Raw genomic sequence first — 12508 nt, 5'->3', positions numbered from 1 at the left:
CCTTCTTCTAAAGCAATAATGTTTTAGTAATAAAGAGCTTCCCTGAATAACATCCCAGCAAGAGGTGCAAGAAAAGGAAGACATCCTGAGACACGAGTTCAGGAGAACAGTCCATCCTTGCTAAGGGGATCTATCAGTAGAAACAAGGAGATGCTGATTGTGATTCTTGTGCTTTCAAAGCCATGCCTTTGTCATACTGGAAGGAGAGCAATCTGAGGAAAATTCTTTTTGATTTCTGGGTCTGCAGGTGGACCAGGCACATTCAGGGAGGTCATTTACATATGTCCTCAGAGATACATGTATCATTTTTAGTTGTTATTGACATTTCATGCATGACTACTTCTGCTTCAGGGGAATTTAGAAACGCTGTCGGTGTTGAAGTGATATTCAGGTCTTGCAATCCAGATCGTATATATAGTTAATATTACAGAGTTGCATTTTCTCTGACAGATGGTTTATATCACAAAGTAGTACATATGGGATATTTTACTGATGGTCAGGTTGATTTATCAAAGCAGGAGATTAGCATGGTTATTATTACTATTATTACTTTTTTTTTTTTTTTTTTTAATTACTAATCATGAAATGGATGATGAAAAACTGCAGAAGATAAACAGCCAGCTTATATTTCAGAAATACTGTTGCTGTTCTGGTAAGCAGGGCAAATGATTTCTAGAGGATGAAGGACAGACTAACTGCAGTGGAATGTATTAGAAATAAAGTCATTTGAGAGAAACCAGAGGTGATGAAAACAAAGGATACAGAAATTAAGCAGATGAGGAGATGCATCTCAAAAGTTTTGTTACTTGGGAAAAATACTAGTGATGGTGCTGTTGTAGCAAAGTAATGAGCACAAAGGGAAGTGTGGCACTTAACAAATTGGATTCCAGTAATAATAGTGTAAGAACAGAAGTGAAGAATTCAAAATATGACTTGCTCTTGGGCAAGAAGTGAAGCATGAGCACTCAAATACAGCATGAAGAGGTACTGTGGAAGCATTTACTTATAGATGATTTTGAAAAACTGTAGATGTTGAATAGCTGTGTTTCCAGTGTAGATGCAGAGAAGGTATTTGACACACAGTAAATGTCTTTATGATTTTATCAGAGACAATCAAGATAGCTTAGTGTTACAATCAGAATGAAGAACACATGCATCACAGAACAGGCTTAGCATTGGGTATTAACCCAAGTAAAAAGCAGGAGAGAAGACTTAGACAAGGAACTCTTGCAGAAGGTTGGATGAGAGAGGGGTTGTCACTTGGCACAAGGCAGAAACCAGCATTCATAGCCAAGAGCATTCAGTCTGGTACAGTGGAAGGTTTCAAAATCTGTTCTTCAAAGTTTCCCTAACTTTCTTCTTAACCAAATTATTAGGAATGCCAGCAGCACATGCTGCTACTGTATTGTTGCTGCAGGTATTTTAGAGTTGGAGATGTCAAGTGCTGGAATTGTAGGTGACCTGCTCTTTGCATTCCTTGTTGATGTTCTGCTGCTAGTCTGTAAATACATTTGATGAGTTGTCAAAACTAGTGATGCATTTAGTAGACACTGCTTAGCTGAAAAATCATTGAATTTGCCTTCCATTTGAGAGTGAATAATAATAAAATATGAGTTATTGGAGCATTTGAAAAGGACTGATTAAGATTGGCTTTAATCAAAATTATAGTTTTCTTTTGTAAGCTTTTTTTAAGGCTTTGTTTATTGATTGATTTAAATACTTAGTATATACATTTCTTTTGAAATTAATGAAGAAGCACGAAAAGGAGTTTAATATACCAAAGCATTGGCTGTGTGACTGTATTATGTCAGTTTGGGATTTTATCTGAAATGTACGTGGGGGAAATTTTCATACTTCAGCCATTTCTCATTAAAAAGCTTTATCAAAACCAGCTTGATTTGATTTTAACAGGAAACCACTAATTGGCATTTGGTAAAAGTTGTTCCCACACGGGGAGGAGTACCCCCATGAAACTGTTATTTTTCAATTAATTATCACTTTGAGGATTGCTGCGAAACAAGCAAATGTGTTAGACATTTTCCCTGACAACCTAAATATTCCTGTAACATGCACTTTGGAACTCAGCTTTCTTTTGTCACTTTCCTCCATTATCTCTTCGTGAATGCATACCCTGTAGCTCAGCATGTCTTAAGAAGGGATTAATTCCTCTGTCTCTTCCTAAAGCTTCCCTTGTGCTTTCCCTTCTTGATGGCTGGGAGCAACGTCACTGTCCCGCTCATCAGACAAGTACATAATCTGAGCTTCATCATTAAGTCAAATCTTGAAACTTGGAAGATTTGATCTGGGCTTTCACTTTATTTTTTCTAAGAGGAACCTATGATAGCTTCTGTGCTGTCTTTGCAAAGCTGCTTCTTTCATCAGTGCTCCAAAGGCCAACCCTGTGAGTACTTCTCTGTGGCTGTGGATCCACAATCCTGAATCCAGCGTTCAGAAACCATTGAGCCACAGAGGAATGTGTCTCTCTTCCACAGGATGCATGCAAATGCTGTAACAAAGTGCCACCTCCTTGTAGATATTTGTATGTCACTGCTCAGTTTCTCTAGCTTGCATTTCTCTTCATTTTCTCCGCATTTCTAGAGGAAATGCAGAATTCTCATTAAAATTTGAGAAGAATTCTCATTTGTAGGCACATAATTATTTGAAATAGTGTTCTCTGAAAGCAACTGTGAATGATTTACTGTCATGCTGGAAGTGCATCTAAAGTAAGGTCTTATTGAGGGTCAGTTCTGGGTCTACGGTTTTCCTAATTATTTGGATAACAAAATACAAAGTAAACATGAAACAGCAGATTTGGAGTTTCTCCTCTGTAAATGGAGTCAGAATTTGAAAGTATTTTCAGTTCCACTGAAATCAACATGATATCATTTTCAGTAAAGTTCAGAGGGTTACACTGAGAATGGAAATCTCAGGTGTGTAGTTATCAAATACCTCAAAGCAGCTGTTTTGGGAACTGCTGAAAAGAAAGAGCTGTGGTTGCATGACATTAAATATGAGCCTATAAAGTTAAATTATTGCAAAAGTAGGCAAATCTAATTTGATACGAAGGTATTACTCCATTTTCATCAAACCTGGCAAGTGTGGGCTTGATAACTTTCAGTACTGCTGGTCAAGGTGGTGTTGGCTGGGACAGCTTCATGAATCACCGTCATTCCTGTTCCATTTGTTGGGATTAGTGGCACTTGTGTTCTTCCCGATGGGCATCTCATCTCTTTTTGAGATTTCCAGTTTGGGAGTCTCTTCTGTTTCCATTAATAGTCTGCTTGATATTTTTTATGAAGCTTTATATTTAAAAGGTTTCATTTCCATCAAAACTGAAGTTTAGAATCATACGATTACGTAGTATCAAGTGATGAAAGGGACTTAAAAGTATCATCGAGTCCAACTCCTGGCTCCACACGGGCCCACTCAATATTCAAACCCATGTCTCTAAGAGTATTGTGCAAATGCTCCTTGTACTTGGACAGCTTAAGGCTGGGGAGCCCATTCCATGCACACCACCCTCTGAAGAACTTTCTCCTAACTTTAACTGGACCCTCTCCTGACACAGCACGTTCCCTCCAGCTCCATCGCTGTCACCAGAGCAGAGCCCATCACTGGCTCTTTGCTCCCTCTGAGGAGCTTTAGGCTGCCATCAGGCCGCCTCTCAGCCTCTTCCTAGGGCTGAACAAACCAAGGGACCTCAGCTGTTCCTCATACAGTGTGCTCTCTAGACCCTTTACCTTACTCATAGTCTTCCTTTGGATGCTTTCTAATAGGTTTATGTCCTGATTTTGTGGTGCCCAGAACGGCACAGTGCTCGAGGCAAGGCTGCACAGGGCAGAATGTCTGGCCTGGTGCACTCCAGAGTGTGGGGTTGGCTTTTCTGGCTGTCATGGCACACTGTTGACTCACATTCAACTTGCTGTCAACCAGATCTTCCAGGTACCTTTCCATGTGTCTGCTCTCCAAGGTCTTGTTCCTCAATCTGTATGTATATCCCAATCCCAAATGCAGCGGGCAACACTTGCTAAATTTCTTGAGCTTGGTGATTGCCCAACTGTCTTGTCTGTCAAGATATTTCCACAGGGCTTCTGCATTCTCAGGGGAGTGAGCTGCTTCTCCTAAGCCAAGAAAGAACAAGGATAATAAGAAGCTTATGTGGGTCTGTAAGGAAGAGTTGAAAAAGCTCCATTTTTTTTAGAGTAGAAGACAGAAACATTTTAGAAAAGATGTGATACTGGTTTTGCAGTTCAGAAAAAATGGTATAAAAGGGAAGGCAGGAAAGATAAGTTGCTCTTTATGGCTACTGTGGGAACGATGAAGAGAAATCAACTTTGCTACAGAAAAGTATGATCCAAGAGTAATTAAATATTGGAGAAAGATGGAGGATACTGTGAAATTCCCACTGTTGGAGATTAATAGCACGGTGCATCAGCAAAGTGTAGTTGATGCTGCTCAAAGCAAGTAGCAAGTGGATGAAGTGCTTCACAAACTTTGTCTCTGTGCTCTGCAGTGCTGTACTGGAGCAAGCATTGCCCTGTAATGTATATTGGAATCTGTTCCATACAAAGCAAAATGCAAACATTTCTGAAATTGTCTTATAAGAGAGCAAGGTAAAAAGCAGTAAATACAAGAGCTTGTCCAAAAGCAATGACTCCTATTTTATTATATGGGCCCACAGCAACAGTGTGCATAGTGGTGGCATGGCAGTAGAAGTTGAATCTTCTAGCCACTATTCCACTACGTTTTACTGCTATAGCAGATGTCAGCAGTGGGGCAGTCTGCTTCAAATGCTCTTCAGATACCATTTTGTCAAAGATGTGTCAGTGCATTCCTTCATGTAGAAAAGAAAAAAATTGCACTCGTTGACAGTTGTTAACGCTTGCTGAACGTTTATGGAGATGAAAGAGTGGATGTGAGCACAGGGAGGTGGTGAGTGGCGCATTTCAGCAGTGGCGAGAGCAGTGTGAAAGACAAGCCATGTTCTGGATGGCCATGGACAACTGCAAAATGCAGAGATTGGCTCATCAGCAGATTATGAGCAGAGATCTCTGTAAGGAGCTGAATATCAGATTTAATGCACTATAAACTATGGTGACAGCATTGGAATATCACAAAGTTTGTGCCTGGTCCCACAAAAGCTCACACAGGAACAGAAAGAGTACTGCATGCGTTTGTCAGGTCGGATTGAATATGAGGCGGAAGGTGACAGTTTCCTGGATTACATTGTTATCAGTAACAAGACACAGTGTCACCACTATGAGCTGAAGTCAAAAGGGCAGTTCCTGGAGTGGCAACACGTGAATTTCCCATCAAAGAAAAAGTTCAAGATGCAGCCCTCAGTGAGTAAAGTGATGTGCAGTGTGATTTGGGATAGGAATGGAGTGATCCGTCTGCATTTCCTGGAACCCAGAGAAACCTCGACTCTGACTGCCACATCATAACATGGACTAAACTGAAGGCTAAGACTTCGAGAGTCAGATCAAACAAGACAACCTTTCTCTTGAAATATGGCTATACCAAATCCCATACCAGTTCGAAGACCAAGCATTTTGCCAGTCTTGGCTGAGCTGCCACACCCAGTGTATAGTCCTGATTTGGCACCATCTGATTTCCATCTGTTCAGGCCAATGAAAAATGGGCTGCATGGACAATGTTTTCCTAACAATGATACCATCATAGCAACTGTGAAACAGTGGGTCACTCTGCTGGTGCAGATTTTTACAAACACAGCATGCAGACTCTTGTTCAATGCCTAGCTAATGGTCCTGACTTGTGTTGGAAAATAGTATTTTGTAAGTTAGAATTTGCTCTATCAGTTAGTGTTATTGTGCTCTTTGTATTTATTGTAGCTTCCATGGCAGTAAATAGGAAGTATTACTTTTGGGGTGGCATACATTGTCACTAAGCTACAATCAGTTTTATTTGTAGTTTAGATCAAACTAGAATAAACACTAAGAATATGTTTAATGAACACAATTATAAAAGTGTGCATTTATGTAGATTAAAACATACTGTAGGAACTTCTTCTTTGTCCTGTGCTATGCTTTCCTTTGGGTGTATGAGAGCAAGACTGGCATTTGTGGATGTGCTTGGATGTTTGCCGGGTCTGGACAAAAGAAAAGAAAACATGACATGTCCATAGATCAGACTTCATGCGTGTTTATTCCTTGTCTTTAAGCTGTCCAATCCTGACAGATTTAAGTGTTACTTATTAATTAGTAAGCAGTTGCTAATGATGTTGGCAGTGCCAAACTATGTCACTATTTCCATTATGCTTACCACTTCATTCTGCTGAATTTAGTCATCGGCTGTGATCTTATTCTCTGCTAAAAGTTTGCTTTACTGATAGAGAGTAAAAAAAAAAAAAAAAAAAAAAAAAAAAAAAAAAAAGGGGGAAATTTTCATTGCTTTCTTAATTAAATTAAAATTTCTGCCTGTATACCTCAGGCTCACATCAAGTGATAAAATTTTGTATCACTTTCTGTCTCCCTGGGGACAGAGCTGACAGTAATAGTTTTTGAAAGGTAAAAGGTGGGATGATTATTTTCTTTCTCTCCAGCTGTGGTCTTTCTTTGTGTATTTAGATAAACTGTATGGTCTGTACAGTGCATCCCAAATGCCATTGCAGAAACCAGTCTTGGAGGGCCGCTGCTTTGCAAGTGTAATGTCCTTGTGGCACTGTCACACATGATAAATTTAAGTAATTTTGTGTTCTTTTAAGTTCCTGTAAAACTTGTCCCTTGCCAATGTTGTTGTTTTCCATTTACTTTCTCTTCTTGATCTGTCCAGTTGAACTGGTGATTCTGCTCAGGCATATGCATCTCAAAGATTTGTACTCAGGACTTCTGCTTATGTTTAGGACAACACCCTGGTTCATGTTTGGAGGTTCTTCATCTACCACAGGTCTAATTAGATAGTTGCAGTACACTTCCCAAAGTCGATAACGAGTTTAAGGGAGCATTAGGATCCTGTCTTTCCTGTCTCCTTCTGCACTTCCTGAAAAGTAAAAGATGCATGTCTGAAAGCACTTTGTAGGACTAATGCTGTAAGATCTCACTTGCTTTATTGCTTTTCACTTTATTCTGTGTGTGTATATATATGTAAAATGTCTATATTGTTATCTAGAAATTTTTCAGCAAAATCTTATTCCCATTGTGCTAGACACTTAAGTGAAAGAAGTGTCTGTACCAAGATAGCTCAAAATTTTCGTGTATGTCAAGAACAGACTGGGGGAAGGGATGCACTGTTTGTGGTAGCAGTAAAATAGCTAATGAGAACAGATGTCAGCTCACTGAAGCAAGTGAGATGGAGACACCAGGCAAACATGATGGAGAGATTCGAAGGAGAAAAAAGTGGCATTATGATGGAGCATTTATCTATGCAAAATTGGAAGCAAGTGAGAAAACGTATCTGATTGGTGAGGGCTTAGGAAGGTCTACCTAAAGGCTATTGTGGTTGCATCAAGGGGAGACTCAGCAGCTCAGTCCTTCAGTGGCTGGTACAGCAAAGTGCCCCAGGTCACATCTGTAGGCAGCAGGGGAGGAAAATGCAGGAAAGCTCTGGGGCTCTTTGTGGAGGATCTAAGGGGCAAAGCTAACAAGTTTTAAGGCTGGAAGGAGGCAGTGGTAGTTCAGGTGCAGAGCTTTAGCAAGTGAGGATGGGACCTGGGTGGAGGAGCTCAGGTGTTTGACATGCAGGTACTGCTGGCAAGGAATGCAGTGTAGGCTCAAAGGCCATCATAGATGAGCTTGAGTGGGGAGGAGGTTTTTGATGATATTCAAAGTGTGTTTGTATTGCAGCATCTCTTACATTGTTTGAATTGCATGTGGCTGCTTTTTTTTTTCCCAGTTGTCTTTTGAATCTATTTACTGAAATGGCTTTTTTTTCTTCTTTTCCTTTACCTACTGCCTTTTTTTTTTTTTTTTAAACCATAATCTTTTCTTGTGCTATGTTCTTTCATGTCCATTTGGTTTCTCATTTTCTTTTGCTAGTGTTCTCTGCTTTGTACCAGAGGTAGCATATGTTTGTATAATGTGCACTTGATATCACATACTCAAATATATTCTGTGGCATGGATGAAATTAAGATCTGTTGAATCAAGATCAGTTTGGTCCTGGCTCTGATAGACCTATGCGAATATAAATTATTGATTTTGGTAGGCAACAGGCAAGCTCTGAACATCATATTTTAAAGAAGAATTCTTATTTCTGGAGATTATCGATTGCAAGCGATTATCAATCGAATATCGATGGTGATTCACATATACCTACACAAAAGTTTAGATAATTTTATGAAGTTCCGATTTTCTTTGGAGCACTGAATGCCTGTTCGAATTAACTGCAGGATCTTTTTAGATTGTTTCTATGCTGAAGTTAAACATAAATACAATTCTGCAAATTAGATATTACTGTTACAAAATTGCTGAACTGAATCATAATATTTATGTGCTCTTTTGTCTACTATTGACAGCATTTTGTTCTTTGGCTTTTTGGACCCCATTTCTTTAACAATAATGCTGATGAAAATTACTGATTTTGAGCCTGTGAAAAATAGTTCCCAGTTTTGAGGCTGTGTTTACTTCGTGTTTACTCCTTGGGAACGGGTGGAATATAGATCAGTCCCCTCTAGATCCAGCTTGTGTAGCAGATCGCGTGAAAACTTGCAATCATAAAACCAGAGGGCTCCCAGTTGTGATTTTCTGCCACCAGTCTAACAGCTGAGGCATCAGTTTTGAGGAGCCTGTTGTGCAAATGTGAGTCCACCCTATTCTCCAGTCAGTAGCTGCTCTCTAGCTGTAAAGTCCAGTCTTCTTGCTGAGGGCTATGAGCAACTGTGCTTGTTTGTGAAGGTTGCTCTTGCTGAGATCTTCAAGCACGTGGAACGATACATAGTTTCATAGACTTGAAGGCTGTCCTTTGAACTTGTTGGGTAAACGTCTGCCCAGCTTTTGTCTGTCTCTTCCAGGGAAACAGTCTGCTATATTTAGTCAGACGTGTTGTTTATTTGTTTCTGTGTTGTATGATTTATTGCTAGAGCTTTGGTGGAGGTCTGTTGGGCATGCCTGTTCAAAGTGCAACTTTATAACTTTTCAGCTACTTCACCTTATTTCAATATTTGTTTTTATTGCAGTGAGCAAGACCTCCTAAAATAGTTAACAAAAATCATAGTAGATGTTTTAAGTGTTAACTTCAGGTATACCTGCAGTGCATCTTTCACTATTTGTTTTTCTTCAGTTCTTACCCAATCTTCAGTTATTTAAAAATACAGGGATTATAATATGATATCTTGGCTGCAATAGCACAGAGCAGGAGGGGCAAGAAACTCGTGATGGTGCTACCATCTTGGTGATGGTCCTATCCTAATCCTTAGTGCTTGTTAGGCTTCATCTGAGGCCTGAAAGCCTCATACGTGCCTTGCCCCCTGGTCTGTCTGCTGACCCTGTAGCTTTGCCAACATTTCCACATGGGTATTCTGATAAGTTCGGCTTGTTCTCACAGATTCGGAGGTGGTTTTGTGGTTGGTTTTCCAATTAGAGAGCAAATGTGCAAAACACTTCCAAAAGACAGGCTCCAAAGATGTACTTCTCTGCGTTGTATTTAATCGTTAGTTGTTGGTTTCTGTGGGAGTTAACAAACCAGTTGAGCTAGAGAGCTGGCATGAAGCCAAATGAAAAATACAGTTTTCTTCACTGTAAACATGACTGTCAAGCAGTAATGTTTTTCTCAGCTTCATTTTAAAGGCATTATAACGGAACAAAATGAAACTAAAACATATTTTTATGCCAGTATTATACGTGGAAGAATGCTATTTCTCTATTCTCTTCATGAGGATTTCAGTGAATAGAACGTGCAGAATTACGTTACAAAAATATGTGATCAGGTATCTCTATCACTGTGTACCTGATGGAGTTGTTAAACCAATAGATTTCTTATTCTGGTAGTGTTATGGTAAGAATGCATTTTTGGTCTCTGCAAACATGAAAGATATGTAAAGTTCTTTATTTTTAGTTCTATTTTGATAACAGAAAAAAACCAATGCCTGATAAAATTTAATGAGTAACAGCAGCAAGCATTAATCTCTATCCATTCCTCCAGGCTTATTTTCCAACTCTCTTTTCAGTGACTGATAGCTCTGGCAACTCATCATCCAATGTTCTGCTGAACTTGGCCGTTCTTGCTTTGCTTTGGGGATGTTTTTTCTTTTTTTTCTTTTTCTTTTTTTTTTTTCTTCTTTTTTTTTTTTTTTTGAAAAATGCGGAAGCTCAGCTTTGCCTTTCTGAGATAAATGTGAACTATATTTAATGCTCACAGTGATCTCACCAGTACGTCATCCTGTAGGTGCAACTGCTCCAAATAGGGAAAAACAGCATTTTCACTTACTTTTCAGAATTAAATTTAACAGTTGTCTGCACTGCCTTTCCGTAACGCCCTCCACTTTATTTTGCAGAGTAAGGAAAAAGCTTTTTTAACAAAATGTCTGATCAGCTGCAGCTTTGTAAAATGGCTTTTTGGATACTAAGAACAAAAATTGCATCTTGAAGAATGGGTGCCAGCATCTATGTAACTTGAGGCACCAGAGGATGAAAAATCCTTCAGTTGTGCTTCGTTGTGTGAATGAGCATTTTTGCTTAGTAATATAAAAGTAAGAAATAGTATCAGAAGGGAGGTTGAAGAGTCAGCTTATTTGTCTGCTCTCAGAACAGAATCCATTGCAGTGGATTCTCCTGACTAACATTTGTCTCACACCTTCTGTATCATCTCCAATTATGGCAACGTCAGTGTTTCTCTATGTAATCCATGCTAACACTTCAGGTAATTAGGAAGTTTTTGTACAGTATCTGTAGATACTGATACATAATTTCAAATTTTAGTTTATTAGTGCCAGCACTTTTTTTATTTGCCTATCTCATCCTTTTATTAAAAAATTCAACCTGCATCAGTCGGTCTGGATATTTGCAGGCACAGAGAAATGAGGTGATTGAAAACAGAAATTAGTGCTGCAAATTAATTAATGAAATGGTGTTTGACTCTCCAAAGAGGAAGTTAGAAGTGTTGCACAAAGATCTCTGACATTCTTTGCAGATCTCCTGGCAATGTCAGGAGAAGCTTTATTTTGTGGCTGATGGAAATGGCACCAATCTGATGCTCAGATTTTGCCCTTCCTGTGAGGTTCAATATGCTCTGTGATAGCAATGAATTATGAGTTTTTAAGACGATAGTCCAGGAGTGCCTATTTGACCTTTGAGATCTTGCATGTGAGTGGTACCACTGCTATTTTATGTCACAACCTCCTGGGATTTCCCTAACAAACAAGTTTGCTCCTGGAGCCAGCTTATCCCTAGATCCTTAGGGGTCAAGGTACTGTGCCGTAAGGAAGTGCTGGCAGCAGCAGGCTGTTGTTGCATTGGGACTCATGTTGTTCTGAGTGCTGGCAGCTGTATCCTGCCTTGCAGTGTGTCCACAGCCTGTGGGTCTGGGCAGGCAGCCCTATTTTCAAGGAAGCAGACAAGCACTACTTGGCCCCATCGCCAGCAGTAGTCTCAGGACAAAGGCAGCACATCTGTTCAGGAGATTTTTCTCAAGTTCTAGATTTTAAGAGTTTTTAAAAGAGTACTGAGGCAGTTCTGTGGATCTCTTGTACACTTACAGATGAAGTTACTGATGACAGAAAAAGGGATGTTATAACTGGAAGGAGACACGAGTCAAGACAGGAGTTTTAGATGTGTACAGACATATCAGAAAAGAATAGATTTGAGAGAAGCTGCTCTGAAAGAGCTGTGAATATTTATATTTAGTTTATTGTTTCTAAAGATTATTTTACTTTTTCCAGCCATTGCCTCATATTCAGTCCATCTGTATGTGTAGCAGAGTACAGGGGAAACTTTCAGCTAATTGGTGCTTTATGTAGAGTTTTAAATTTGAGACTGCTATTTTGCCTCCACTTTGCACTGTGTTTAGCGTGGAAATGATGTATCTGGCCCGTGCTTGATTTTAAGGCACATCACACAATCACAGGACCCTGGGCTGTGCTCCACACTGGCACCATCTCTGTTTTCTCCCAGTCGACATGGGAGCAGAGATAAAAGACTCCTGTTCCTCAGCGTGTAACTCCACTACCAGCTTTAGTTTCTCCACAGGTGAAGTCCGGGCATGCAAAACTAGCCTAAGTCAAAAAGGGACTTTGTTCCAGTGTAATGCAATGCCACTAAAGTGTGCTTAGACCCTGCAATTGACATGAATTGCAGATAGAAGGAGTAACTGGAACAGGGTAGATGACAGGAAACAAGACTGCACTGCCTCCTCTGGATATATTGTACACTGAACAGGAGAGGAACATTGTGTTGAAATACAACTTTACTTGTATGTTTAACCTTAGAAATTGAGTTTGGAACACAAAATGAATAAATAGTTTATTTCTCCATATTCAGGTATCAGTGGAAAACACTGCTTAGAGCTCAAAAATTGAGAATAGTAATGAGCTACTAGAAGAAGGGGGGGTGGGCTTG

At 39.6% G+C, this 12508-nt stretch overlaps 1 protein-coding gene across 4 annotated transcripts in view; it reads left to right on the top strand.

Moving 5' to 3' along the window:
• The window catches only part of NR3C2 (nuclear receptor subfamily 3 group C member 2), a 199683-nt gene that overhangs the window by 154153 nt on the left and 33022 nt on the right, over positions 1 to 12508 (top strand). The window lies entirely within an intron of this gene.

The sequence above is a fragment of the Lagopus muta genome, chromosome 4, assembly GCF_023343835.1.
Source record: "Lagopus muta isolate bLagMut1 chromosome 4, bLagMut1 primary, whole genome shotgun sequence".
Classification (NCBI taxonomy): Eukaryota; Metazoa; Chordata; class Aves; order Galliformes; family Phasianidae; genus Lagopus; species Lagopus muta.
The sequence above is the reverse complement of the archived record's forward strand: the minus strand, read 5'-3'. Positions and strand labels throughout refer to the sequence as shown.